Raw genomic sequence first — 27,080 nt, forward strand, 5'->3', positions numbered from 1 at the left:
TAAGTTGGAAAGAGAAGTAACCAGATTCTTGTGGTTTGGTATCAGCCATTAACGGTTAACCTTTCAGATACAAAGACAGGGTGCTTATTCTGCACTGTATCCACCTGGGAGCCGATATTCACACTTTAGCCATGAGACTCTTTCAGAAGCTTGGGTCTTGCTGCACCTCTTTCCTAATAATTTTGCCCCTTTATATGAACAGTCCAAACCAAGGTCATAGCTCACATATTTGTACTGAGATTTAAACTCATCTGGAATTAGCCTCAAAGCACATCTTCTTTCTATAATTGATAGTAGCTATCAGAGTCTCTTCAACTTTAGCATGAACAGAAACCAACTGATTCTCTTGTTTTACTCCAGATCCAGAGCATCTGCATTTCTCACCAACTCTCAAAGGATGCATATCCTCCCAGTATATGGATGCATATCCTCCCAGTATATGGATGCATATCCTCCCAGTATATGGCTTATATTTTGAGCAGAAAGGTTCTAGAACAGTAATTCTATACTTAAGCTTCATGACCAAATGTAGAGCCTCATTTTTATAAATTAAAATTTATACATAGGCTTCTCCCTGATAAAGTGCAGGAAAAGTGACTGGCATCTTTAACAAAGTAGAAGGTAATGAGTTTAGTTCATCTCCAAGCCCAGTTTCCTTGCCCAGAAAAAGAGAGCCCTGTCCATTCCTGCAATGCCCTGTGAATTTAGGCCAGTTCTAAAATAATCTCAAACTTTCAGGGATCTCTCTGTGCCCCAATTCTCATCTTTATAAAAGCACTTTCAGTAGGGATTGTTAGTGAATAAAATAAAATGTCAAGAGCCAATCAGTGGCTTTGGTGATTGGAGTCTCCTATTTTAAGGGTTAAATATTCCACAACTCAGGCCTTTGGGAGAAGCCAAGCTTCTAAGACACACTTGTGGCTAATGCCTCATTTCCAGTGTCACTTCTCAGATAAATATCTGTCTGTGTTACATACATCTTATCTTTCCCTATGATGTGGTGACCTTAAAGTCTGACCCATGGTTGAATGTTGGCATCACTCGTTCATGTAAACTAGGCTTTCCTGAGGAATATACACTCTATAATGGTTATAAATGAGGTAGAAATAACAATAACAGGAGGGAGGGGAGGAAACAGTGAAGGAACATGAATAAAAGAAAAAAAGAAGAAGGAGAAGGAGGAGAAGGCAAAAGGGAGAAGAAGGAAAAGGAGGAGGAGGGGGAAGAGGAGGGGGAGGAGGAAGAGGGGAGGAGGAAGGAAGGAAAGAAAGAAAGGATTGAAGGGAGAAAGAACAAGAGAGAGAGAGAGAGAGAGAGAGAGAGAGAGAGAGAGAGAGAGAGAGAAGAAAGAAACATCATCTCTTTAATTTCCGAGAAGATAGAATAAAATCACACACAATGTGTGGCTTGTGATCAGAGCTCAGTAAATGGTAATTCCTGCTCTAGTCTGTCCATATCCTCCTTTCTCTTCACTTTGCAGTTCTTACCTATTTTTTCTTTCCAGACTCATATTTACTTACACTACCTCAGTCAAATATGTATGGATATATATACATAGATGAAATAAATGAATAAGTGCATGAAAGGATGAACTTATAAACATGTATATTGCACCCATCAGTGCTGTAGTCAGTGCTCTTTTAAAATCTCTGGAGCATTGTCTAGCTTTGGTCACAGTGTCTGTACATTACCTTTCAGCTTTTGATTGACATATTTGCTTCTGTCAACAGTCATTGGGCTCATACAACTTATTTGTATGACTAAGAACTTCTCGCAGGCCCAAGATTGTCCTTATTCTCTCTGAACCAGCTTTGTGAAAGGAGTTAATAGTGATCATTGAGGGAATAGATAGCAAAAGCAAGGGGAGAAAGAAGAAGGGAGAATAAAAGACGAGACATCAAAATATTCTTGCCTTATGTATCAAGAATGACCTGTGCAGTGCTGTGTGACTGGCGTGCAGGAAGTATTCAGTGTACACTCACCAAACAAATGCAATTATCACTGAGTCTCGGCAGATTCTCAAATGCAGAACAGACAACAAGAAACACTTTCTTCTGGGACCTTCAATAACTAACAGAATCCCTAGCTAGAGAAAGTAGGAATAGAGAAGCCCACTTTATTCCAGGCAATGATGTCAAACTGTCAAGCTAGAGTCTGTCCTGCCTCTGCAGAATAACTGATACTAGGACAACAGTGCCAAGACCTTGTATGCACATACTTTACCATTGATAATTTCTAATGTGAACAAGTGCCACCTTGCATTCTTTCCCTGCCTGGCTTGTAAATCTACTTTAATTATATGTACCAAGATTGAGGCAAAAGTAATCTGCCCTTTCAAGACTACTGACAGGGAGATGAAGTGTTGTTTGGGCCTTTATTGTTACAATTTTGCTGACAAAATTACTATGAACTGTCTTGTCTGGATGCATAGCCTGCTTTTGTTGACAGATCCCTGGCATTTATCTTCTTAGGGTAGTGCATCAAGTCAGGAGAAACAGGTGAAATGTTGCTAGCAGTCTGATAGAAATTCACTTGGTTTTATTATCTAACTTTATTGAGTTTTTTTTTTAGGTTTTCAAAAACAGTGAGAAATGTGGCATTGTTAGGAGTTGGAGCTTGAAGACAGGAGGAATCTGGAGGAGGCAGAAAGATAGTGATCACCTACTAAACACAGGACATTGCATTCTGGTGGCCCTTTATGACTCAGACATTCTTCCTGGCAATCTTATCAGGTCTACTTGTCTATCTTCAAGATGGAGATATAAAAATGGCTCTACCGTGAAGCCCTTGGTTTGAATTCTAAGAGTGAAATGACGATGTACTGCTAGCATTAAATTCAGGTCTTCCTGATGATAAAAATTTGCTCCTTTGTCTGTTCCAGGATCTCTCTCTCCCTCTCCCCCTCTCCCACTCTTCCTCCCTCCTTCTCTCCCTCCCTCCCTCCTGTTCCCTCCCCCTCTTTTCTGCTGTTAGGAGGCTTTCCCAGAGTGCTCTACTCCCTCCTGTACAATGCCTTTGCTAGTATTTAAATATACTTAGCTTCCACTCAGAAAACATTCAGTGAGCAGTTAGGTTCAGTGATAAGTACTCAAGAGACAAATAGAGAACTCAGGTTGCTGTGCTAAAGCAGCTTACATCAAGGGCCTTCTAGACAGTACAGACATGATGACAAACTCATTCCTTAGGAGCAGTCAGTTTATAAACAAAATGGGGGGAGGAATCAGAGAAGATATTGAAGGATTCAGAGAGGCAGGATTAATAGATTTTGCTAGAAGTAGCTCCTGCCTGGCCTCTGAAAAGCGTACAGTGTCCTACCAGAAAAGAACTGTAGACAATTTTGTATTTCAACACAAAGGGGTATACTAGAGATCTAGGAGAGAAAGAGGCTTGTAAAGTATACAGGAAGTATAGACATAAACCAGAAATACAACAGCAGCAAATCTCTATTTCCATTCTTCACAGCAAGGTTGGCAAGCCTTCTCTGGAAGAACTAGAGAGTGAAGACTTTATGCACCACATACATCTTAGTGTGTTACTGCTGGCATTTCTTGTCTTCTACCTCCTTCCTTCTTATCTCTTCATCCATTAATGATATAGTATATAGTATTTCTTGATATGTATAACAAAACTTCTACAAGCTGTATTTGGTCTCCAGTCTACACTCAGCCAAATCCTTCTTTATGTCATGGTCTCCAAGCCATCACACTCTTTGATGAGCAGGTATTTATATTACAATTTCTTAATTACAGTCAATATATATTAAACCATTAATCAGTACAATATCACCTATTGTTGAAGTAAACAGAATTCTACATTTTAAAACAAGTAAATACTAAAGACTAAGAGAATGCTTAGTAATTCTTCCATTCATTTTCCACTTGCTATTATGAATTTAGTAATTGTTTTAAATTGAACTTTCACAGAGAACATATTTTAATAGTGCTCACATTCACTGTGCAGAAGAGCTACTGAACAAGATTGTATATAAATGCATTATATGTATTTACATTACAGAGTATGCATTCTATACATGATGATATTTCATTTAGTTTAGACTATGCAAATGTTTACATAGGTACTGACTTAGAAATTTTCTTTGAGTGAATTGTACACGACATGGTGTAGTTAAAAATCACCAGTCTAGCTCCCATATTTCTACAGATGCCATGCAACCTATATATGTTAGCAAGAGGTAGATTCTATTATTATATATTTTAAAATAGAATGAGACATGAATCCATTGACCCACAAGGCACTTAGCACTTTTCCACTTGCATCATCTCCAAATGGACTCTCCCTTCTATACAAGCAAGACTGCAGCACTATCAGAAGCACCTCAGTGTTTGCTTCTCTTCCATCTCACTGTTTGAACTCTAATGCTCTAGTCAAATTGGGAAAGTCATTTTGAATCCTGGTGTTATCACCTACTACATTATCCTTGAAGCTCTTCTGCCCAGGGATGTTTGAGTTGGCACTACAGGGCCCTGTCATTTAGTCACCCGCCTTCCACTGTGCCCTTCCAGAGCCTTGGACTACGGAAGAGGATCAATACTCTCACTGCATTATTGAACAGCTCTAATTGCTGGGGGAGAAATCGGATAAATGAAAGGAGCAAACACATGTTCACCAACTACCAGCAATTAGTGTATGTAATCTTATTCTTCAAACATTTAAGGACAGTGAAGTGTCTTGTATTCACTTTACAAACTAGAAAAATGATGAAGAGTCACGAATTATATATACTTCCCACCCAGTAGGAAATGGTGTTAAAATCCATAGTCCCTCTGACCATACTTACCCATGGTATGGCCCTGGGTTCCACAGTTACCTCTTTAGACCCAAACTTCTTTTCCATGTTGAGCCAAGGCTCTTCGTCTGTGTTCTGGTCACTCTACTCCCCAGAACAGCACAGAATAGGCTTGCTCCTCCTTCTCTGTCCACAGTTGTGGGAAGGCCATGTTCTCTCCTCCACAGACATGACACTTGCATGTATATTACCACATGAACAGCCTCTTTCCCTCTTGACCATCACTGTATGTTGATCAAACCCCAATTACCTTTGTCCCACAGGCAATAGCCATAATTTAGCATGGGACTTTACTTCTCTTTGAAAATATTCATGAGTAACAGCTCATGGTTTTGCTGTCTAAGTCCCAGGGACTGTGTGCAAATGTATCACAGATGTTACCTTATTTCATTGCTGTAATTCCCCATGAGGTGAACACTGTTCTGGTCATTTCTATTTTAAAAGTAAGGAAATAGACTCTTAAAGGACTTTGTAAACTGCACAGAATCACACACACACACACAAAGCAAAAAAAGGTGGCATTTGACCTGAATGATTCCTTCTTTTTGCCCCCACCCTTTGTGTTCCTCACAGAACAGCCAGCTGTTTCAGCAGGGGGAGATTTGCCTCAGGCTCCCCTTCGAAACTCAGTTCCAACTGTCTCCTTTTGTCAATATTTTAAAAACACCCTTTGCAATGGTCTGTGCTCTCAGATTTTGCCTTAGCTCCCTCAGGAATACAAGTTCCCACCAATAATATGAACAAAAAATAGTCTTCTTTGATGCTGTTTCTCTATCTATAAAATGGAAATCAAGAAACACATCGAAGGGGACTCTTTTGAAATAGCCTTGCTCAGTCAACAACAGGGCTTGCTCAGTCCTAACTGGGCAGGTCATTCCCAGTCCTCCCGCTTCTATTTCCTTCTCTTCTACCTACAAGCATGTGCTTTAAGTATATACAGAAAATAGGCAGAATAATTAACATATTCAAATACTCAACCACCATTTATTAACTGCTCAGCAGGTATAGCATTTAATTTCTATGCTGAAGGAACAGAAAGACTGTATACTATAAAGGTGAAGAGTAAGGTTTTACAGTAGGTTTTGCGGTAGGATTCAAGAAAACCATATTTCTCAGAGTGAAGAATTGTGTGGATGTTGAAACAATGAACAGAAATCATTCAAATAACAGGGAGAAGAAAGGAGCCTTTTATCCACAGTCAGTCTGCATTAGTAAATGAGAAGAGTGTGGAGAACACAATTATTGGTTTGTTTATCAATATTGTTAGTTTGCTGCTTCTAGGAATCTATACTGCCTATAGCTTCCTCTGTTGGTCTAACACTTCTGTAACAGTCAAGCAACACAATGAAAACTAAAATTCAAAACTCACCCTAATGCATTTGAGTGCTTTGCCTTCCCTTTACTGTCTCCTAATCATTATTAATGGGATTCTATCAAGTCTTGTTTACTCTTGCAAATTTGCTAATGTTAGAAAGCTCAGTGTTTCTCCTTTGCTGTTTACTATCACACATCTTTCTTCAATGACTACTCATTTTATATTTGGTTGTTGAATTTAAAACTTTCAAACAGGATAAGTATGTGGAGAACACGTACACAGTTGTCCTCTATGTAGACTTCAAACAGAATAGTTGAATGAAAATCTTGAAACGCTAGGTATTATTTTTTATTATGATACATAATTTAATGGCTCTTGGTTTTGTTTGTTTTGTTTCTCTTATTAAGAGGTAATTAACAATAACTACTTCATGTCACCTGTCATTAAAATTAGATTACTTATGAATCATTGAGCCAGATTCCAATCTACTAAAGCTGACAGGTGTTATTAAGAGATACTGCAGCCCTACACTGAATATATATAACTATTTTGAATTGACTTTATTCTGAGCCAGAAACAAAGACATCGGGCTTTGTATGTTTATTATTCAATAAATTTTCTACAAAACTTTACAATGTTGCAGATACAATTCACTCATTTATTCACTCATTTCACTTACCTGGACACTCATTCTTTGTCCTGTATATGCTCCTTCCTAAGTACCTAAGCAGTTTATGGTCTGGAAAGAGAAGCATCCATATAAGGGTAAGATATTTCTATATATGGCATGACATAGAATAATAACTGTTACAGACCAAGGGCTGTACCAACGTCTGTAGGACTCAGAACCCCAATATTCCGGTGGCATGCTAGAGTCTGTAATCTGCCTCCAATTTCCCCCATAAAGTTCAACCCCACCTCATCCCCTCTCCCTTTGCTCTCTCCCTTCTGGTTCTGTGCTCCTGTCTTGGCCCTAGCTCTTCATGTGGTCCCCTCCTGCTCTGTTGTCATGTTGTTTCCTTCCCATCCTTCATCTCTCCTTAAGTGTCATTCTACAAGAGAAACTTGATGCCATTTATTGGCCCCTTTGCCCTCAATTTCCTCTCCCCTGGCATCCTCTTTAATTCTGGCAAGGCACGTGAGGAATGTGTGCTTCTATGGACTGCCTTTAGCCATGAACCTCAGGCAACAAAAATCCAAGTTTGATTGTTTTCATCTGTGTCTATACAACATCTGTATTCCTATGTGCCCATATGGAAAATGTTTTTATAAACTATGTGTTCAGTAAATAAAAGTCAAAGGTGATAGATATTTGGGATGCATCTTAACTAAAGAGTAGGATTCGTTACGAGAGAAGGGAGTAATTAGTGGTTGAATACCACAACTTGAGCACAAGCATACAAGTTTGGGAGACATTCAGATTTAAGTTGAAATCTTCAACCAGAAACGTGCTTCATAGGTCTGAATATTAGCACAAACATTTATTTGTAAAGTGGAGACAATAGCAGGACTATAGTATAGATTTGTGAGGAATGGACTCAAGACAGGTGAGCCACATGGATAAATGGAAAGCTAGTGTGTTGCCTGTTTATTCTTCGGTAGTAAGGAGACTCGTGACTGAGCATCTGGGAACTGCTTTAGCACAGTGGCTCCCCACATCTCAGCTAGAGAGTGAGAGACGGTGTTGTGACCCGGAGCACTGGGATGCTGGGAGAAAAATTGAATTGTTGTAAAGTCTTTGAAAGTATGAAGTGCCTACAGCAAGTTTTTTTGCAGGTCAAAGATTTACAATTTCTCCTTCATAGGATCAGGGGATGTAGAAATAATAGGTGAGCCTTGTATCAGACTTGGGCCTAAATGCTTTACAGATAGCTACCATGGAAATCTAAAAAATCCTATGAGTTCCATGATTTTACAGAGCAGGACACATAGGCATAGAATGTGAAGAACTTTTCTAGGTGTCTCAGAGTTCCTGCTTGATACAGCTGATGCTTTGAAACAAACTGTGTGGTAGTAAATTGCATTCAGATTCAGTGTAGCACACTGCCTATATGTAGAATCAACTCTGTGCAGTGTAAATAGAAAGTGTGAATTCATATGCTCCTCCACTGCTTTCTGGTTGCATGGCCTTAAGCCTTCTAGTCTTTCTGAGCCTAGTTTGGCACTTAAAAAGACGGAAAAACAATGATATCTACTTTGAAGGGGTCTGTGACATTTCAATGAGTTGGCATATGTGGGGTGCCAGGCTTACAGCTGATGTTCAATATAAGGTAACAAATGTGATTTCTCTCAGTGGCACATTTGATCCACTAGTTGATCTCGACTCAGTTGAGATTTTATAAGACTTGATGGCTTTTAATTGAGAAATATGCATCCATGACAGATAATCAATGTACTCATTTGGCAGCCAGGTTCTAGATGAAATAAAGCTAAATGATGGTGTAATTCAGATATACAAACACATGCCTGCAGAAGCCAATTCACTTGCCTGCCCTCTCCATCCTAATCATGGGGCTGGTTTTATTTTTTGAAATGTGTCCCTGAGACATTTTCCTCCTTGAATCTGGCAACAACTAAACAAATGTGGCACCTCTCCTGCTTTTGCTCTTTGTTTTTTTCTGCGCTCTCTGTACAGTTCACTCTCCCTCTGATCAAGAAGCAGGGAGGACCTAAGGACATCACAGTAACTTTGAGCATGAGGGACAGACACCCTGTGTGTCAATCTCAGTGACAAATGAGATCCATGAAATACATTTTGTCATCTTTTCCCTTATAGACACAGTAAATGACAATGGCTAGTGGCCTTAACAGGGAAACAGCCTAAAAAGCAGGTTCTCAACAGACTCTGGCAAATCTTTGTCAAAGGTATGTCTCTTCTTTCATGTTGAAGTATATGAATGACTAAATGTCCAAGATGTCATTGTGGTTGGCGATCACAGACAGGAATCTTGTCAGTGTTTCTTCACAGTGCTTATAACTATCATTTATTACTTTTAAAATACATATTAACACCAAGATGTGAGAGAAAACAGCTGATTCATAAAATGTTTAGTTGTTTTTAGTTCAAACCATAGATTCCTTGTTTTTGAGATCTGTGACTTGGACAAAAACTGTTCATCTCGGTGTCTGAAATTCCTCACATCCATCTATGATGACTACAGTACCTTTGTTTGGGTGGTTAGGAGGGCGAGAATTCATGTGAACTTCTGACTTTCCTGGCTCACACACAGTAAGTTCACACTACAACTAGTTTTATTATTGTCAGTGTAAATTTGAGTCAGGTATCATATAAATAGACTTAATTTGAGTTCATCGGTTTTCTATATAATATTTTCTGGGAGGCTTAACATAGTACAAAGGCTTGGACACATGGATGTAGTATCAAATTCTGTTTGTGCCTATTGAATGACTTTAGGCAGGGTATGCGACCTCTTTGAATTTCAATTTCTTCATTTGTCAGCTCTTTAAAGAATGCCCATAAATATCTCTTCTTTCCCACTGTAGCAATGTGAACTCTTAGTTCTAGCTAAATCCTGATCTAATACTGCTTCCCAAGCAGCCAGTTATTGTAATGATTAGCTGGAAAGGGCATTCAGTTTCTTCTAGTCACTTCTTTTAACAGAGAAAATATACAATGTTCAAATAAATTAAGAGACTCCTCTGAGAGGGCATAAGTAAAGGGTTAAAATAAAGGGCTGAACCCCACCAGGGAGCCTCAGTATCCACAGTGGGCAAAGTCTGTCCTGATCTGCCCAAAAAACAAATGAGAATAAAATAAGTAAAGGAAGAAAATAGAAGGTTAAAAATAAAAGTCAAAGGAAAGGAGGAAGGAAGAAGAAAGAAAGGGAAGATAAAGAGAGGGAAGAAGACAGGAAAGAAGAGAGAAAGAAGAAAAGGATAGAAGGAATGAGAAAAGATGAGGAATAGGAATGGAGACAGCAAAGAGAGAAAAGCCAATCCTGGATAGGACTGTGAAATCCCCATGGTAACACTTGGGAGTCTTGTGCTGTAGGCGACTGTGATGGACATCCAGAAAACCAGGCACTGTGGACTTGCAGACGGGCTCTGCCACCTAGGGGCTATGCAGTCAGACAAATGGTTCTTAAGATCTTCATTCCTCATTCTGCTAGTAGAGCCATTGTGAATGATTACTGTGAGGGTGAAGGAAATGGTTAGTTTAACATTACAAACATGTGGTTACTAGTTCATCTACTGAACACATAGAAAATACTCAATGTATTTAGACATTTTTAATTAAATGATATCACCACCTCAGTTCTCCTACTTTCAAAGCAGATGGCTTGAAGTCACTGAAGTTTTTGTTCTGTTGTTTTTGCTGTTGTTGTGTTGCTGTTTGTTTGTTTATTTTGCTCTCTTTTGGTTTTTTGCTCTCAGTTAAATATCGTGGGGATGCCATTGATGACATATTGAGAGCAATTACAAGAGAATGAATGGAGAGATGGAGGAAGTATAAAGAAAACCATCAGGAACATGCCTTCAGTGTTTGCTGTAAACAGAGTGCTATGTGGGGCACTCTGTGCACAGACTTAATGTTTGTCATAAACCAAAAGCTTATGGTATTATATAGCTATTCTTACTTCCATTTCATATGCAAAAAAGGAAGTCTAGTGTAATAATTTTACTGAAATGTTTTTAAGATTTAGTTTATCTATGTATTCAGATGTGTATGTATGTGTGAGTAGGTGTGAAAGTGACTGGATGTATGAATGTATGTGTGAGTGTGTATATATGTGTGAGAGTTATAGGTGCATATTAGTGTGTATGTATGAGTGTGTGTGTGTGTGTACACAGACATATGTATGCATGGAAGCTGGAAGAGAGTTCAAGTAGTTTTCCTCTACCTATTCCTTTGAGACAACGGCTCTCCCTGAATTTGGAACGTGTTTTCTTGGCTAGGCTGGAAGCCAGCAAACCTAAGGGTTCTATTTGTTTTTTCTCTAAATAATTGGGGTTACAAATCTTTTCTGGTATGTCTGGCTTGTTACATGTATTCTGGGATCTGAACTCTGGTCCTCAACAAACAAATTTAAATTTCAACAATGTCTCCAGTTCCTTGCCCAAGTCCTTTTTGGCTTGAACCTTTTATTGCTCCACATAAAGTTCTTCATTTCTAGGAACCCATTCTACAGAGTCAGTTTCCAGAATGGCCACTATATCTATAGATAGCCCAATATCTTTAGAAGAAGCATAGATAAAGATGGATGGAAATTTGTTTTCTTTATTTGGGGCAGGATTAACCCTTTCTCTTCCCCCACACCTATTCCCATCTATAAACATAAATAAGCAGATTCAAAAGCAGATGTCTTTTCTTTCATTGTTCCCAAGGTAAAGAGCATGATTCAAGACACCTGGAATGACTTTGCTCTTCTCTGACATTGATGGGATTGTCTGAATAAGGTAAGAGATATGTATATGTTAGCAATTAAAATTCATAGTACTTTTTCTATGCTTTTGTTCTTCAAGACTGTGTTGGTCTGCAAGATGGAAGAGAAGCAATAGACAAAATCAGAGTGGTTGTCTTTTTCTGTACCATATTGAGTAAAATCCTTCAGGTTGGAAAGTGACTTTCTCACCATGTCTCTCACAGGCTTCTGTCTGCATGTGCATAGGTGACCAGTATTAAGCGTGTTAATCTTCTGGGATTGAGTAGATCAGTTTTCTTTCCTAGGAAGCACTTTCTTAACCTGAGGCAAAAATATTGCCTTTTACTTTCTTTTTCTGAAGTATTTCTCTACAAAAATAATCAAATCATATCAGCATTATTTTTTTACAGTAATATATGAAATTTTCTCATTTTAAAACATCTTCTCTTGGGAGTTTGGAACTATTTCTTATTTGGTCTTCCTTATGCACCTGCCAATGACCAAATTCATAAAAAAGTAGCCAGATGACAGTAATGGAAAGAAAGTCTCTGATGGTCAGCCATGCTCCACACATGATATGTGTTTTTATATAGGTTTGGATACTTGCTCTGCTTCTCAATTGCATTTATACCCAGCAATATACTCATATTTTCTGCTTGTAAACCTCTCACCTAGTTCAGTGTTTGGGATTAAGTGTGTCCTTTGTGCTGAGGCTGTGAAAGATCATAGTGTTTTGTGGATTCCAGGTGTCCTGCAGAACTACCAGGAAGGATCATAGTTTCCATATGTAACTCCAACAGGTGCCTGTAATATTTGTTACTGCTGATTTTGTTTCCTAATAGCTTTTAGGGGGTAATATAATTAAGAAGTCAAGCATACAGAAAAAAATGTACATTGCCCTGTTTACCAGGCAGAGGCAAGGCTCTGAGTGGATTGGCCCATTGGTAACCCAAATCTGGTGAAATGCATTAGGTAAGTTCAAGGCAGCAATAATGCAATGGACTGTGCCTGATGCCCACCAAGTTTATCTCCCTTCCAGGGAATGCATCCCCAGCAAGGGGGAAATGGGTGATCTGATACATAGAATACAGAACCAGTAGCTCAAGATCCTTTGAAACTACTTCAGCAGGTCTAGATAAAGGACAGTTATTCAAAGCTATGTATCGGAGCACCTGTCATGTGCTTTTGACAGATGAGGAACAAAGTCTCAGAGCTGTCTTTTTAGTTAAAATAGCCAAATTTTAGGAGGAAGGATCCAAGCTATGCATCAGTCCAAGCCCTCACAAATGGATGACCCATGTTCAGATCCCCACCACCCCCTGTCCTGCTCCAGTCAGAAACTGGACAGTAAAATTTCAGTCTGGATTCAGAGATGCAGTTAGTGTCATGAAACCCAGATCCCAAAGATAAACTGTAGGTGTCAAGGGAAATGTGTGACTTTATTTAAGACAGAAAGATGGAGATATAACCAAAGCTTGGGTATCACAGGACTAACCTTTATGGATCCCTTGCTATCTTCCGGGAGCTGCACTTCATTTACACATATCTAATGTAGATGGGATGGATGCTAATATCAGTTTCTCTTGCTGATAAGAAAGCCAGTGTACAGAGTGTTCAATAAATTCGTGTTTGCTCAGTTAGGAACTTAGGAAGCAAAACTTTAAACAGGTATATGGCTCAGCCATATAATTTTCCAGCAACCACACTGCATCACCTCTACAATTTCAAAGGATCTGGGTTGACTCTGGTCTTGAACAGATGAGGACGATCCAAGATAATGCCCATCTACCTTGAGTCTACCTGTTTGTCCTGCGTGTATGGTATCTGTCAGCTAGGTTTAAATAGAGCAATTGGTTAGAGAAAGCTTGATGAGTAGTCAGGAATCCACCAGCAATGGCCACTTGCAGGTATGGTATGTGTTACAGTTCTAAGTTGGGGAGGTTGTACTCTCTGAAGAGATTTTCCTCATTTGAATGTTCTTCCCTTGAAATATCTACAAGTAGTGTGTATATAAATCAGTGCTAGCAGACACTTTCAAGAGTGATGCACACTTGGTTCAGGAAGGAGCTGAGAAGCATCTATTTCATGATAGCCACCGATAGGGGATTCATCTACTACAAGTTTCCAGCCCCACCAGGGACCCACGGCCAACAGACACAAGCTTTGATTCAATGACTTCTAACTTGGTACCAGGTACTTTCAACCTCTAATTGCTTTTCTTGGTCCTATCTGTATGCAAGGCTGATGAGCCATCCCCCTTCAACCCAAAGAAACAAAAGGCATCACAAAATTTCCCTTCTAACTCTACTTTCAAGAGAGAGTGCCCAGCTCCCAGAACACTGTGTGCAAGGTTTTGAAATGCCTGATCTATTTAAAACAAGTCTGTGGTATTGCAGCTTGTATGCAAAACTCTAATAATCAGACTTGGGGAATAAAACCATGTTATACCAAACACCACTTTTATAAATAAGGGAGAGTAGCCTTCCCTCACTCTTCCACACCAGATCTCCTCCACCCAGAATGCTAGCAGGCATTCTCTTCTCCCCAGAATCATCAGCAAGGCACAGGCTGACAGGTGCTGTTATTGCTTCTGATCCCATTGGTCACATCATGTAACATCTTTACTTCTAAACTAATACGATGGATGTAGCTTGACAGGGCGTAGCAAGGATGTGGTACAGCTTTCCGTGAGCTGCCTTAAGCTCCTGCTTCCCTACCAGCTTCAACAGACTGCACACTATTTAACTTTAGGGCATATTCATTGGTTAAAATAGGTTTAAGGATAGGAGCTATTTCTAACTGCCCATTCCCAGGTTATAGTATGTGACACACCTGTGGTCATTCTCGCCTTGTTACAAGGAAGTATAGATCTTAGAGTTGTGACAAGAGAAAAATACGGGTTTAAATGATGGAGGTTATGGAGACCCCCAGGCAAGTACTGCAAATGCTTCATAGTTAATAAAATCCATCAATAAAATGATATGCACAGTTAAGAGAATGTCAATTCCATTAATGTCATATCTCCATTAAAGATAAAGGGGATTGAACAATTCAGTTCTAGTCACTATCTTTTATCCTAGAGAAGCTGGGCTTGAACACTTGTTCCCTTATTCCAACAAACTGGAGCAGAGAGGAATTCAGTTCTCAAACTCAGTCCAGAAGGAAATAGTCAGGCAAGTTCTCATTTTAATAGCTTAATCTCATTCCATGGTGCTTTGTGATATCCTGTGCTAGCTTTGATAGTGAAAACCATGGAGCCTGCTCATGATCCCCAAAGTTTCAGTGTAGGTAAAGGTACAAAAAGAAAAGGCAGGTATGGCAATACACATCTCAGCACAAAGAATATGTGTAACCTCAGCACAAAGACTATGAAGATAGGTAGATACAGAGAGCTCACTAGCAAGCCAGTCCTCTGAGCTATGGAGACACATGAGAATGTAAACCTCTGACCTCCACATGTATGTGTAGATCTGCTATGTACACACATGCATACAGGAACAAATGCTCTTGCATATACACATATACATATGCACAAACAACACACACACAAAGTAAACAGAAGTGACAACCATGATAACAACCTAGAATAGAGGGCAGAGCATAGTCAGTAACATGAACATGTGGAGAGAAAGGGATGGAAAATCAGGAAAGATGCTGGAGTATTGTAAGAGGTAATGGGGAGGGAACCACAAGGAACCAACCAAACCAAAATTGTAGGAAAGATAATAGTTTTGAATTTTCCAAATCAAAGTGATTATAATCCTCCCTGCCCCACAAAACACACAAACACACATGCACACACACACACACAGAGAGAGAGAGAGAGAGAGAGAGAGAGAGAGAGAGAGAGACAGAGACAGAGACAGAGAGACAGAGAGAGAGACAGAGAGAGACAGAGGCAGAGACAGACAGAGACAGACAGACAGACAGACAGACACACACACACACACACACACACACACACACACACACACAGATCAATTTTCAAGGCATTTCAATCCCTGATAATTCATTTCAGCACCTTTTTGGTTACCAAGGCGCTTGGTTACCTAACATATCAGGAAAAAGCAGGCAATTACTGAAGTCAATGTTTTACTTTAATTTGCTTACTTGGGTGCTGAAGACTGAACTTAATGTCTTATACATACTGGGCATATATGATTTATCACCCAGATAAACACAGCCCTCAATTACATATATGTATAATTATATATGCACACACACAGTTTTTTTTTCTCTTGCCTCAAGAGTTAAAGGCAGGAGTCACATGATGCGGTCTTGCAATGAAAGCTGGATGAAGGTGCAAACATCACCAGCTGATAGGAAATCAGGTTCTAAACCCTATTTGTTTTTTAGTGTCTCTACGATGTGACATTAGGAGGTGATGGTTGCAGTTATGGGAGACATTTGTTGCAATGATATTCATAAATACACTTTGTTAGGCAGTTATGTCGAATCCATCAGGCCTCCACTCCATCTCTGAAAGCGGGCTGCCTTTCAGCTGTTTGATTTCTCTTGCACAGATATGGAGGTACTGACAGAATCTGGAACTCGGGCATGAGACATGGAATTTTAAATCTGTCTGCAGAATATTTGTGAAAGAGGAAAAGGCAAGTGGAGGGTGGCAGGGCCCTAGGAGAATTCTAGTTCTGCAAGATAGTGTTTGTATTTGAGCTGGCAGAGATGGAGAGGTGCAAGCCAACAAGTAAGCCTGGAGGTTAATTGCTGGTGAGCACTCTTTGCTTGTGGGATGGGGCTTTGTGGTTTAGGATAACAGAGATTTGTTGTTCTTAGGGAAGAACAAAGTAAAGCTAGATGTTCTGCCTGTATGACTATAAGCGTTCTGGGCCTCCGCCTTTGTGATGAAAATCATCCAACTCACCTTCAAAAATTATTCTAAAATACAGTAAGACAGCTTGTCCTGTTCTGGTCCAGCTGGAATTATTAATCTATGGGTAGCTGCAGAGGTTGGCTGTCCATTTTTGTACTTCCTCATTGCAGAGTTTGGCTGTAAGAGATGACTGGTGTAGACAGGCTCAGACGAAGCCTGCCATAATGCATGGAAACATACTCTAACATGCACATACTTCCCTAGGGAATCTTGTTATAATTTAGATTATTGGTAAAAGGTCTTAAAGAGAGTCTGGGATTTATCTACCAGACATAAAACTTGTTGATCAGTGAACGAACAATATTTTATAGGTAGGGATGGATGATACATAGGGCAAGTGGAGCACATCACCTCATCAAAGCAGGCCATTAAAGTAGACACTATCCAAAGGACAAATGAGATAAGCCGGGTACAAGTTTGGCACATTCCTGTGAGAATGGAAGTTCTATCGCATGTTTGTGACACATTTGTTCCTTAAAGAAGAAAACCCCTGTAACCATCCCAAGTGTGACATCTCTGTCAGCTCCCAACTGTCCTTACATCATAGTTCCAATTCCTCAACACAATTAGTGTGGTCCTCATGCTTTCACTGCTGGCTGGCCTCTGATTAGGGTGCCCAGGCTCTTGGTTCTCCTCTACCTTCTCCATCTGCCTAACTCTGGTGCACCTTTCAGATTCCTTTTCAATCTTACCATCTCCAGAGTGGCACACATTGACAGAGTTCACTGGCCATATCTCTGTAGACTGAAATGATGCGATGCTGTGTGTTTGTCCCCCAGGAACCCTTGAGAGATAAGTATTTGCTTATTAATTTCTATTTCATCCTGGGACCTAGCACAGTACTGAAGCACTCAGTAGTGTAGTTAAGTGATCTGCAGAGGGAGAGAGGAAATTGGCAGAGGAATATATGCTGCTTATAGGCTGTTCAGAAAAAAGACCAACAACAATCAAGAGCTTTAAACAAAACATCTGGAAAAGAGACTACCCAGGGATGTTACCTGAAAAAGTCGGCTTCTACTATAAAACCAACTTTTCAGTTTCTTCATATGACTGACAGCATTGTGAGGTATTTGTTTCTATGTATATGACTTATTTCACTGCATGTGTCCTCTAGGCTCATTCATCTATTTTATAACATTCACCTGTTTTATAGCTTATGGCAGAATTTAAACATTTTTTATTACTGAATAGGATTACTTTTGTTGTATGCTATACTGCCTTTATGCAGTCATGTATGTATATGAATTTATGTCGATTCCATGGCTTGGTTATAATGAACAGTGCTGTGTTAAACACAGGAGGGTAGGTATCTCTTTGCTATAATTATTTCATTTCCTTTTTTGTAGTAGCTTTGCTCTCATAAAAATCGATTACAGGTAGAGGAGGCTAAGAAGGGAAGAGCTGGGGGACATGATGCTAGCTCAATTGATGAAAAAACCAATAGTAAAGAGAAATAAGTGCTGGTTTACTATTGTGTAGAGTGCCTGCAGTTAGAACTAATATAGTATTGTACATAATATTTTCAAATAAAAAAGGAGATTGTAAATGTTTCACAACTGACAAATATTTGTGGTGATAAAATTGCTTTAATTTGCTTTTGCACAATGTATGTGTGTAGTGAAACATTACAACATAACTCATAAAGTTGTGTGATTACTATGTGTCAATTTACAAGGTTAATTAATTAACTAATTAATTAAATGGGGGTATTCACCAGGCAGAATAAAGTTGTCAGCAGACTAGGAAATGCACACTGTTGAGCATCAGTCTGAGCTGGTTTTGTGTGCCAATTTGACAGAAGCAAAAGTCATCAGAGAGTAAAGAGACTCAGTTGAGGAAATATGTCCATGAGATCCAGCTGTAGGGCATTTTCTCAATTACTGATGAATGGGGGAGGGCCAAGCACATTGCATGCAGGCAGTGCCATCTGTGGGATGATGGTCCTGAGTTCTATAAGAAAGCAGAGGGAGCAGGAGCATGCCATGTGGACCAGGCCAGTGAGCAGCACTCCTCCATGGCCTGCGCATTAGCTCCTGCCTCCAGGTTCCAACCCTGTTAAGAGTTCTTGTTCTAGCTTCGTCCAACAATGGACTATGATCTAGAAGTATAAGCAGAATAAAACTTTTCCTCCCGAACTTGCTTTTGTTTTGTCGAAGTAATAAAAATCCTAACACAGCATTCTATGTAAAGACGGATTCCAGTATGGATTAAAATATTTCTGAGAGAAAAGGAGAGCCTATAATGTACTGATGTTCTCTAGTAAGGATCTTGATGGGTCCCCTGCAAACATTTATGTTCCATACAAAAATAGAGTCCTTTGCCTTCTCCAGATCCTACCTCATTTATAAGGTGAAAAGACCAATACTGTATTATTCCTATGCTCTTGACATCTTGAGGAAGAAGAAATAAGTCTGACTTCTTTTGAGTCATCTAAAATGTGCATGAAAAAGGAATTGGGGAAAAGTGGTAGCTGCCTCACTCCCTGTGTGACTACCCACCCAGTCCAGGGCTGACATCCTTCATCATGAGTTGTTTGTAATCCTTCTCCATGACAGCTGCTGTCCCAGTTTTGCAGTCTCCACCTCCTAGTCCCATAGCTCATTGTTGAAGAGGTGTCAATAATTTCCTACACATACGGCTCCATCCATCATGTTTGTCACCATGTTTTTACTAAATGACTCATACTAATAATGGATGGAAAAAAAACTTATGCCCAAGACAGATAAGAGAGTAGGCTCTACACTTCAATCTTAGCTTTGTTTTTTTTTTTTTTTTTTTTTTAGTCACAAGTCTTTGACCAGTGCTTGGCACCTCTACAACACAAGATTGCTTGCTAATACAATGAAAAAAAAACTCACTCCAGGAAATTATTATAAAATTAAGTAATATGTTTCTTTTCATTTTTTCAATGATATCAATATCAACTACATTACCTCAAACATCACTAAAACTCAATTTTTCTCCTTCACTGAATTCTTCTTCAGGCTAATTCTCCCATACCTTACAATGGGGTTAAAATGTATAAAATGTTTCAATTATTGGAATCAAAATGTTATATCAATGCATTACAAGAGAAATCTCCCCAAATAGACTCCAAATCTACAACATGCTCTAAAACCCACCGACTTAATATACAACATTTGATTTCACCAATACCTTGATGGAAAAGAAAATGGCTGAAGGAGATAAGAGAGAAGTGGGCCACAGAGACAGAAACACAGCATCAATGGAGCTGAAGCATTATGTCATACCATCAACATTATTATTTCACACAAAAGGTCCGTCATCTACCTGAGACTCCTGAGCATGAGTGGGTGAGCGTGGTGTGAACCAGCGTTGTCTACCACGGGCCTGTCTTTCGGAGTCTGTTCAGAGTTTTTCCTAGTTGCTTTGATTTTCCAAATAGATGTTTTGTTCAGCCCCTTTTGCATTTTAAAATGAAGACAAAGAAAAACAAAACTCTCGTCCCTGTTGGCATAGTAAGAAGAATTGTGTGAAAATTGTGGGTCATTCCTTTTCAAAAGAAAATGTTCCATCAGGGGTATAGGTAAGCAAAAGTGTGTCGGGAACATATGTCCAATACAGCTTCCCAGTCACCATTGTCAGGGCATTCAGCAAGCTCACAGGTCAGCATCATTCTTTGTCCGGGCATCAGCATGTCTCACCTGTCATTCTGGCAGCCACCATGCTCCTTCGGCATCCTGCAGAAAAACACAAACATGCCCTCTTCTCCATATTAAATACCTGATCAGGATCATGCCATATGCCAGTGAGAGGATCCTCCCCTTTCACCTATCATGTAAATAAAATATCCAACCAACAAAAGAAAATGTCACAACTTTCAGTTTTCATATTCAGTTGTTATTTTTAAAATAAATTAAAATAATTGTATGTGTATGTTTGGGTGATATGTATACATGTTCACATGTGTGGGTACAGGTGTCAGGGGTTCACCTGTGCACCCATGTATATGTATGCACATACATATGTATATGTATGTATCTGTCTGTATTTCTCTTTCTTTCTGTTCCCCCTCTGTGTGTGTGTGTGTGTGTGTGTGTGTGTGTGTGTGTGTGTGTGCGCGCACGCACACACATGCACTCAGAAGATGTTAGGAGTCTTCCTTGATTACACTTTTCCTGTTTCATGGAGACAAGGTCTCTCAATTTAGCCCAGTGCTTGCCTATTTTAGTAGTCTAGCTAATCACTTTGCTACAAGGAGGCAAGGCAGCTTGTTCAGGAGACCCCCTAACTCCAGCTTTTCAGTACTGGAATTGCTGCAGGCTACCACACCCACCAGCAGTAACATGGGAAATGTACATCCAAACCACTTGTACAGCAAATGCTTGAACTACTAAGTCATCTCCCCAAGTTCGTGTTTCCTTTATTGTCATCTGAGACAAAGCCTCACTGCATATCCCTAGCTAGCCTAAGTCTTACTATATGGGCCAGACTGGCTTCAAACTCACAGAGGTCCACTTGCTTCTGCCTTCCAAGTACTGGGTTTGAAGTCCTAAACCACAACACTCAGCCTGTTTAGTTTTTCAAAGACACCTTTTTACTTTTTCTATGTTAAGCAATATACCAAGAACAAATGATCAGGAAAGGAACAGAACACCAACTATGTTCAGAAATACTGTACCAAATGTAGTGATGTGAGAGGTATCAACTTTTGCTTTGTGGCTACAGTTTTTTTATTCTAAAGATCTTGTTAGTTCTAGCTAATACTGATTTACAAAATGACCTCGGTGTCAAATCATGCCATCTGCACATAGCAGAATTCTACAAAATTGACTGGGCTATTTATTTCTTTATGCAGAATCTGAAATGATCACATGAGGTTATACCCACATCTTACACACCCCCCGCCCAAAAAAAACCCAAAAGCAACAAAAACCAATCATCATTAGGATCTGGAAACAAAGACATCATCAAACAGTAATATTTCAAAATCAGTGAAAACACTCACACTTAGTGGCTTTACATCAAGTCAGATTAGTATTTGCATCAAATGAGTGATTCAGAACATTTTGCATTCAGAATTATGTGGACTTCAAAATTGATGATGAAACTGATAGTGCTATGATCTCTCTCTCTCTCTCTCTCTCTCTCTCTCTGTGTGTATGTGTGTGTGTGTGTGTGTGTCTATATGTCTGTGTGTCTGTGTGGAAGAGAGGAGGCAGAAAGAGTATATTTTTATATGACTTCAAGCAGCTAGACCCACTTGCCTAATATTAAACAACAGTGAAAGACTTGCTTTATTTTAAATTTAGAGATCTGTAGCTACTGTCATTTTGTTGGAAGCTTAAAATAAGAATATTTATCATAGCCGGGCAGTGGTGGCGCACGCTTTTAATCCCAGCACTTGGGAGGCAGAGGCAGGCGGATTTCTGAGTTTGAGGGCAGCCTGGTCTACAGAGTGAGTTCCAGGACAGCCAGGGCTACACAGAGAAACCCTGTCTCAAAAAAAACAAAACAAAACAAAACAAAACAAAACAAAACAAAAAAGAATATTTATCATATTATAGTATGGTTATTTTATTCCACATAAAATGAAAATGTTATTAAATATTATCAAATGTTTCAGGAGCTATGAAAATAGTCTTCTTTTTATTATTATTGGTGAGCTGATAAGCTAGTATTTCATTATTCAGTTGCTTCCTACTGAAAAGGAGGATATTCTTCTTGGATTATTCAATCAGTAAGACTGAGTTTGCTTGTTTTTTTAATGCAGTTAATTTAAGGTATTGAACACAGATTCATGATTTGGACTGTTTTCCTATTTGGTTTTGCTCTCTTTTGCATAATATTTCATCACCTTGGGAGATCAGAATCAAATCTTTCTTGTGGAACAAATTGGATGGTTCTGCCTTCTTCAGTCTCCAGAACACATTATAATGAATGTGTTTATGTAGTGTTTCTTGAATGCATGAATTAAATCACTGTTAAATCTCTCAGGATCTAATGTGTTTTGGACAGCCAATTCTTAAAGACTTATCTGTGATCCTCGGTTATTGGTCTGTTTTGATTTCCCATCCCTTCTGCAACTTTTGAAACTCGATTATCCTTCATTAGATTGGAAAGATTAGGAACCAAAGATGTTTTTACCCTTCCCAGCTGTGACTGCATATGTGTTTGCATTATTAAATTTATGAGACTTTTTATTTGCTCTTTTAATTGTCTTTTTTTTAAAAAAAAAATGAGACTTCATTATAAAAATTTCATTTGGCCCCAAATGCTAATCAATTTATTTTTCACTGCCTAGCTTTGAAGTTGATTTTTAGTGCAACTACATTCCTTGAAAATCATATTTTGAAATACTCTGAGAAGTCACTGGTTCTACTTTGCTCAGAATACAATGGGAGCGATGGAGAACTGATAAAATCACTGTTACAACTTGTATTCTCAAGAAGTCTAAACTCAGGCCACACTGCTGTATTAAGATGTAAAAAGCCATGGAGCATACTTCATACAATTCTCCTCCATGTGCCTGTTAGCACGTGGCCTAATCTTTATTTGCGTATGTCATACCCCGGTTGTGAGCTACATGATGCAGCTTCTAACTTCTCTGATCCTGTCTTCAGAAACCTGTCATCAAGTCAATATATTTTTTGAAAGCTTGGGAGACTATAGCAGGGATGTCAAGACAAATCTAAGGCTTTACCAGTGACACTTAATTCGTCCATCAGCCTGACCCTGCTCTTACACATGATAATGAATTGCTTGAGACCTTATTGAAGATATTACCCATTAATTTAAATATTCCTGGGGGAAAATCACTAAAATATCAAATAGTCGTGTTTTGGTCTTCAGACATGAGCACTGCTGTGGCTAGATAAAGATACCTCAGAGGTGTAAGCATTGGGCTGTTTATACAGCAGTGGATGTTTAGTGTCTGATGTTCAATAGGCCAACCATACCAGCATGTTGTGGTCGAAGCAAATTTGTGTCCTACTTCCCTAGACTAAAGCACCTTACTCTACACATGGCCACATTGAGAGAACTCTTCAGTGAGCTCATTTGATTTTTTTTTCCTCTTAGAGCTGGACTTCATATAACTTCTATTGTTTTCATAACATCCACTTGAGACCTGATTAAAGAAGTTTTGTTTTTAAGTTTTCCTGTGCAGTGCAAAACACTTTGCCTGTTCCTTCATGCATAACGAATGTACATTCCATAATTAAATGCATGGAGCTAAGAACAGGAAGGACAAGAATAGAGGTGCTGATCTGCCCCCCAGGGGTCTGGGTTGGCAGGCAGGCCAAAGCTGCAAGGGCAGAGTGATTATCTGAAGGATGGACAAGCCAAGAAACAACTGGAGTGTGGGGAAGCCCCTCAGAGAGACTAAAGACACTGGCAATTTTTAGAGCTGAATTTTTCACTAGTTTTAACTGCTTAATCCAGAGTAAGACATGGGAGACAACAAAAAGGAAGTCAAGATCTACATGCACAGAGTCAGCAGTCAACAAAAATCAAAGCCAGGAAACTGGGAAGAAGTAAAGGAGCCTAGAGAAGAAAGAGAAGCTTCAAAAAAGACACCAGAGCTCACAGGATAGAAAGAGGAAGGGGAAAAAATCACAGAGATGGAGGCACAGTGAGGAAAGAAGACAGGCAGGACAGGGCATAGAGGAGAGGAAAGTGCATCTCAACTGAACCTGTGTGGTTTTTGTCATTGTTTGCTCCGTGTAGTGACATAGTATTCATACATGTTAGATTAAATTAAACAGGTAATAATTGCAACTACGAAAACTATCAAATGAACCCAGAGTACAGTGAATAGGAGAGAGGTGTCCAGTGAAATAAATATCAAATGCAAAGTAGTTTGCACAAAGTGTACAAGGCAATGTTTAATAAATGTTGGGTTCTATTAAAAGCATATTTTAAATATCTGCCCCTACCCACAAAGGCTTCAAACTTGGAAGGTTCTCTTTTCTATCATCACAATACATGTTCTCAGAGCTCAGGACACTCTCCAAATATGAACATTCTTGAAATTTCCAGGTTTCTCGGTCATGTACATCTTTCTAGTTGGTGGATCTCTCCCCCTGCACTTCATGAAGTGTGTGCATCACTCAGGGCATAAAATCAAGATGGTGGCTCAGATGCCCTATGGTTCTCAGTGAGCCAAAGATGTACACACACAGACACACACACACACACACACACCTGCTGTTGTGGCCTAAGGTCTCAATATTTCCTGTGCACTGGCTACGTTCCCAATCCTGTTTCCCACAACTTCCCATCACCTAACTTTTCTTGTAGTCTCCCAACAAATTGCAAAGCTCCTACCACAGTACCTTTGCACAGCAATTAATCTTGTCTATTCACAATTGCATCCTTTAGAGAGAAGTATTCAGTACAGTGTAGGTGCTAAACACTAATTTCTGAATGAATGAATGAATGAATGAATGAATGAATGAATGAATAGCTCTTTCTGAGGATATATGTTTGTAGAAATAAGATACTGAGTACAAAATAATAAATTTCAGCACTGTGAGAAGATGGGAGAAAATAAATGTTACAAAATAAATATTAAGGTAGTAGGAAAATTCTTACAAGAATTTTTTCCCAGTCTTGTTTTACACACTTCTGATGATGTGAGTTATACATATGATACTGTCAATATTTATCAACAATGTACTATGTGTCAGAAATATACAAATATATTATTTGGTGTGTATATATAATTACACACACACACACACGTATGTTAAACAACTGTTCATGCTTCCACAAAGGGCTAGCCTTAACTAGAAAGCTAAAATTTGAAAGAAAGATGCAGAGACTGGAAAGATGGCTCAGTGGTTAAAAGCACTGGCTTCTCTTCCAGAGGATCTGAGTTCAATTCCCATCATTCACACTGAGAATCACAACCATCTCTAATTTCACAGTCTCAGGGAATTCAATACCCTCTTCTAGCCTTAAAAGGAATAGTCATGCAAGTGGTACAAACATATGTGCAGGCCATATACTCATACATAAGAAGTAAAATAAAAATAATATTTAAAAGGAGATCATTAATATGACATAAGTCCAAAGAGACCTGGGGTACTAGAAGAGGAAATGACATTAGAAAAGAGACCCAGAGGATACATGGGAGTCCACCCCTAATGTGTCTAGGCTGAACTCTTCTAAAAAAAAAATGATTCTAATGCCTTTTAAGTAATTCAGCTTCTGGGGAGAAAATGGGATCTCTGGTCAGTCACTTTAGGTTCATTTAATATATTAAAAGCATAACATAGTTTCTAGAACAATCTACCTACTGTAGTGGTTCTCGGATCTTTAGGACTCATGGGCACATTACAGGAAATAGTATTACATTTTCAAAAATATTGTGCTAATACAGAAATATGCATCCAATGCCCATTCTGCAGCTTACAATTAAGATCACCTGGCTATCACAAAGACATGCTAATCTAGTCATTGTATCCAGGTATTAACTATTGTCTGTAGATAAAGAAAGAAAGGACAAAACACAAACCATGACCCGTTACTTTCTACGAACTCAGTTTTCTGTAAATACACTAACAGTTCACTGCTCTGATTCACTAGATGAAGCTTGGAAGGAAAACAAGCCCTTCGGTTTGAAGTAAGTTTCTCAGTGAGCTTCTCTGATGATAGTAGCAGCCCTGGCTCCAAGGTCCTCCCTTAGCAGCCTCCACCTGTAGAGCATCCTGTATCTCCTCCCCGCCGCTGCATATGCCATGCCTCCCAGCCAGAGCTACTGAATCAATCAATCAAATTTTATTTTTATTACACCATTCTGGAAAATCCACTTATACCCCTTTCCAGTAACACTGAAGAGAAAAATAATCTATAGCACCCAATTAAGAATAAAACATACGTCTTCTTGATGATGTCTGAACAATGGTGGATCCAACGGTCATTAGCTCTTGAAGTTACTCAACATTAAAACTGAGGTGGAGTGCCGTGGTCTAACTGTAAGTGGAGAAGTTTCATTACAACCACTAAAAAAAGAGAGAAACCATTTGAAGGTAAGGGTTCTCAGATGGCCGTGTGTCTATGGCTAGAAGCAATAATAATAATGTGCACTTATTGAGTACCTTCCTTTCTAAGAGTTCAAAGCGCTGTTCTCTGTAATGTTAATTCACCTTTACCACAGCCCTCTGATTTATCGCTTTTCCAGAGCACATGCTGGAATGAGGAAGATTGCCCCGGCTTTCAGCGGTGGTCTCGGCTGTGTAAATTGCTGAGAGTGTACATTTCCTGCCATAGGGGAGACAGATAGAAAATCTGGAATTGAGCATAGGGCATATGTTCAGCACTGATGTCATATCAGAACACAGGGAAAGAGAACACTTCCTCACAATGCTCACCTAGGGAGGCATGTAGAGGGTGGGGGTGGGGGTACCCTGTGAGCAGACACTGCCTCGAGGTGGCACTTTCGGTCCTGTAACTACATAAACTCTGTCTTTTTGGTAATCAAAAGTGCATGACAGGGACCTTGCCTGATCTTATTTCAAATCATAAGATGCAAATTAAAACGAAGCAAGAATGCATATTAGTGGATTCACATTAGAAGCAAGAATACCCTTTCAAGTGGCTTTTTACTTAGTAGGTATCTGCCTTGTTCTTCAGTATGAAAACCAAATACCAAACAAAGGAAAAACTGAAGATTTATCAATTGATCAATCAGTCAATTAATTGAATGGATAACTGACA

At 39.2% G+C, this 27,080-nt stretch overlaps 1 protein-coding gene and 1 long non-coding RNA gene across 2 annotated transcripts in view; one reads left to right on the forward strand and one right to left on the reverse strand.

The window, feature by feature from the left end:
* The window catches only part of Tenm4 (teneurin transmembrane protein 4), a 1,520,543-nt gene that overhangs the window by 190,157 nt on the left and 1,303,306 nt on the right, over positions 1-27,080 (forward strand). Inside the window, exon 2 of the mRNA XM_076938042.1 lies at positions 11,469-11,540. The gene's annotated coding sequence lies outside the window, so the exon portion shown is untranslated. The remainder of the gene's footprint in view (positions 1-11,468; positions 11,541-27,080) is intronic.
* On the reverse strand, positions 19,698-26,602 carry LOC143443699 (uncharacterized). Its single transcript, XR_013112893.1, has 4 exons — positions 26,462-26,602; positions 26,242-26,365; positions 20,063-20,098; positions 19,698-19,865 (listed from the first exon to the last, which is right to left on the reverse strand). It is a non-coding gene; the product is annotated as an uncharacterized LOC143443699 (long non-coding RNA).

Source organism: Arvicanthis niloticus, chromosome 1 (assembly GCF_011762505.2).
Source record: "Arvicanthis niloticus isolate mArvNil1 chromosome 1, mArvNil1.pat.X, whole genome shotgun sequence".
Taxonomy (NCBI): domain Eukaryota; kingdom Metazoa; phylum Chordata; class Mammalia; order Rodentia; family Muridae; genus Arvicanthis; species Arvicanthis niloticus.